This window comes from Crinia signifera, chromosome 4, assembly GCF_055691185.1.
Source record: "Crinia signifera chromosome 4, ASM5569118v1, whole genome shotgun sequence".
NCBI classification, from domain to species: Eukaryota; Metazoa; Chordata; class Amphibia; order Anura; family Myobatrachidae; genus Crinia; species Crinia signifera.
This window is the reverse complement of record NC_139220.1, coordinates 269,469,523-269,473,349: the sequence shown is the minus strand read 5'-3', so window position 1 is coordinate 269,473,349 and position 3,827 is coordinate 269,469,523. Positions and strand designations below refer to the sequence as shown.

General features: G+C 43.3%; 1 pseudogene; it reads right to left on the bottom strand.

Annotated features, from left to right (window-relative positions):
* Positions 1 to 1,923: 1,923 nt before the first annotated feature.
* On the bottom strand, positions 1,924 to 2,042 carry LOC146076093 (5S ribosomal RNA; annotated as a pseudogene).
* Between the last annotated feature and the right edge of the window lie 1,785 nt (positions 2,043 to 3,827).

The window sequence follows — 3,827 nt, the reverse complement described above, 5'->3', positions numbered from 1 at the left end:
GAGTCGATGTTATAAAGTGTGGCGAGCGGAGCAAGCCACCGAGCCCGAAGCGTGGCGAGCGTAGCGAGCCCCGCGAGGGAACGCGTATACCTGTGAAGTTATGCGCGTCCCCTCGCGGGGCTCGGTGGCTCGCTGCGCTCGCCACACTTTATAACATCGACTCCACGCCGATGTGGATAGTGGGGGTATGAAAAAGGTCGTAGGACATGCATAACTTCACAGGTATACGCGTTCCCTCGCGGGGCTCGCTCCGCTCACCACGCTTCGGGCTCGGTGGCTTGCTCCGCTCGCCACACTTTATAACATCGACTCCACGCCGACGTGGATAGTGGGGGTATGAAAAGGTCGTAGGACGCGTACCGCCGCCCCTCGCCACGCTCCGGGTTCACGTTTATAGTGGGGGGTGGCGTGGGGGTGCATTTAACATTGTAAGCACCCACTAGGGTGCTTAAAAGCACCCATTAGGAAGATAGTGAAACTACACAAGTACCGTTGGTATTTATATAAAAAGAAATGCCAGGACAGTACAGGCAGTGGGGGTGCTGCCTCAGTGAGGAAAAATTGTCACCTTTTGGCCATATCTCACATATGCCACTTGATTGCTGTTCCCTGGGTGCGTGTCTAGATCATGAAGGAGGCAGCGACGTGATGCACTCTGGGAGAAAACACGAAGCAAATTTCCTATTTCTGCATATCTCCAGTTCGGGCAATGCAAAATTCTTGGGACTTCTTTAAATTGCTGGACACCATTATAAGCTATGTGGTATAGGGTGCGTTATTCCCTTAATCCTTTTATAAGTATGCAATAAATCAAAGTACAGTCATCTAAATGCAGGCAACCCACTTTAAGTTATATAATCTGTAAAATAAATAGTCACCATTTACTAAAATCAGCCCAATGAAGTATTTGTACACATGATCGCCTTTTCTCCGAATTGTCTTCACATTGTAACGTCTCCTGATACTGGAAACAGATGGTGAATCAGTAAGAGGATAGAGGGTTTTTTCTAATGTCTTAGGAGAATCCTGAAAAGCATCTTGGTTTCTTAAAGCCGTACTTTTAGAATGCAGTCCGCTAATTCTCTTACGCGCTAAGAAGTCATTGGCCTTCTTACCATGCTGGATCATACAATAATTAAAGATCACAAAGCGGGTCCACTGGGGACATTATGTGAGATACACTAAAGAGCAAGTGGATTTATAGATCTTCCTGTAATCTATTCCTCAGAGGGAGGAAGTTAAGGTAACAACAAATATATTGCATGATAACGTCTATAAAGTATATACTTACAAACTACAGTATATAGGAAAAAGGGGTGTAGATCTGCATAGACTGATAATTTGTTTATTTATTTAGAAACCAACTTATAAAAACTACTTGGAGAGATAATTTCTGGTAGTTGTGTGGTTGGCGGTGCGCCCGGCGTTTAGAATCAATGAGTATACACTGGGTTTTTTTTGTCAGGAAGAAACTGACAAAGAAAGAAAAAAACACTTTTTGGGTGCACTCCTTTAGATTTGGATAGATTCAATGGTTGTTTTTTTTTTCTTTTATTAAAGACTTTTTTAAGAAAAATGGCACAATTGATTAGATAATTGATTTAAAAATGTAGTGTGATCCTTAAACAAAAGTTGTTAAGGAGTAATAAATATTGTGTCACACATTAATTTTACATTTGTGCACTGTATTATCAAAGGTACGATTACCAGTGAATATAGGCAGTAAAATGATTCAGTTCCCCCTAAAAGTAAATAATTTTTAGTGCTAATATTGCACCATGGGTATACCTGGAATGGTTTACCAAGGGAGGAAAAAGGGGAAGTCACAGCCTCAACAATTAAATCTTCTATAATAGAAACTCCCTCTGGCAGTCATGAATACAGATACTTGACTTAAAATGGCGGCTTGTCTCCCTTGTACTTATATTGCCACACCTGGTCTTCCCCAGGGGTCTCCCACCTAGGTACTATCCGGGCCCTCCACTGCTTGGCTTCCAAGTTCAGGGAGGGGTTGGGCAATCCAGCGGGGTATGGTGGCAATATGTCAAGGGTTATGGGGTGTGATTTAATCAATTAAATCTGTTTGACTGCAGATATCTGCTCTATCTGCAGTCAAACAGATTTAATTGATTAAATCACAGGGGATATGTACAAGAACACAGCCGCCCACCCCCCGACAGACATCGGCCCACCCGCGTTGTATGCTGGGTGTTCCCATGGTCCAGCGCCATCACACCCTTCCCCGGTCCGTTCGTTGCCGGCGTCTGCACATGTGCAACAATGCGCATGCACAGACCCCCAAACATCAGAACAGGGCGAATTCGAGTGATGCTAAATTAGGTCCTTAGTTGTATATATAAATAAGCAAACAGGATCCTGTGAGTAACAGATTCATTTATTATTGTATGAGAGTGAACATATAAATGAGGACACACTTCTACAAAATACAATGCACTTATATGTAAAGTGCTAAGTTGTACCGTTCCTCCAAAAGGGACACAGCGGGTAAGGTGACATTTGGCTACCGCTGTCAGATTGCCAAAGTCTTCGGAGTTTAGGACTGAACTCGGCTACAACAACCTATTAGAAAAAGCAAGTTGTATGCCATTGAGTCATTTGCTTATAGCGTAAAGTTTTATCTTATTGTAAGCTGATAAAAGGAAGCAGGTAACAATAAGTAAGCCAGAAGGAAGGAATGTGATACAGAGCAGGTGTGACACCACTTTGATCTGTAATGTGCTGACTGTTTTTTTTTCTGGGTAAAGAGGAGTTGTATTCTCTGCAAGGTACTAGCTAAGTGCACCCTGCTATAACCGCACACTGTTCAAAGACTTATTACCACATTACATGTGTTCATAGTAAATAGGAATACAGTGGAACGTTTCAGAAACATATAATGGTGTATAGAAAATAACTGATTGGTCCAGGGGTATATAGCTAAAGTTTGTGGACTTCTTAGCAGCATTTCTAAGGATCCACAAATGCTTCAAGAGAGACACCTCTCTCTCTACACTATACTGTACACCACAGTGCCACCAGTTCACATTATACCACACAGTGCCACCAGTGCCTATTATGCTTCATTGGGGTACCCTAATTTCCATTATGCCAATGTGTGTGACGACAACTCTGGTCCCGAGCATTTCACTCTGACTGGGCTCTGCAAAGTGGCAGCTGTGCGATCAGGTCTGAATAACTCCCTGTGCTAGACGCTGCGGAACCCTTGTGGCGCCATATAAATAAAGAATAACAAAAACAATATATTAATATATCCTGTTGTCGTTGTCCCTCCCCCAATAGGTGCTGTAAATGACTCTGTGATCCATCTGTGCCTCTGATTGGTCAGTATAATATGTAAAAGATACATAGCCGTGGATGGGCACTCAGATATCTCACCTGGTTCCTACAGGACACCTGATAATATGTATAATGAGGAGCAGTAATAAGAGTGTGAGCATTCTGCTAGAGATACGGCTGTGTGCTGACAGACTGGAGGGTACAGAGCAGCGAGGGACACTGTGCTCTAATACAAAGTAGGTCTGTAACTGATCTGTGAGGCTTTATCCATTGTGGGGACAAACATGTTCCTTTTCCACCATTTCACACGCCCCAGTATCTTTCCACTCAAAACCCCTACACTCTCCTTCTGGCATCCCATGAGACCATCCTGTCACCATCTACCCTTCCAAAATAAAGGCAGGCTGTCTTTTCATTAATACCATATTGATTTACTTCTCCGTTCCCTCTATTCATCAGTTCTCTTTATTATCCCCCTTTCCCAACATGGACTGTAACGCCTAGAGACCTGACAGTAACATTCCACCGGG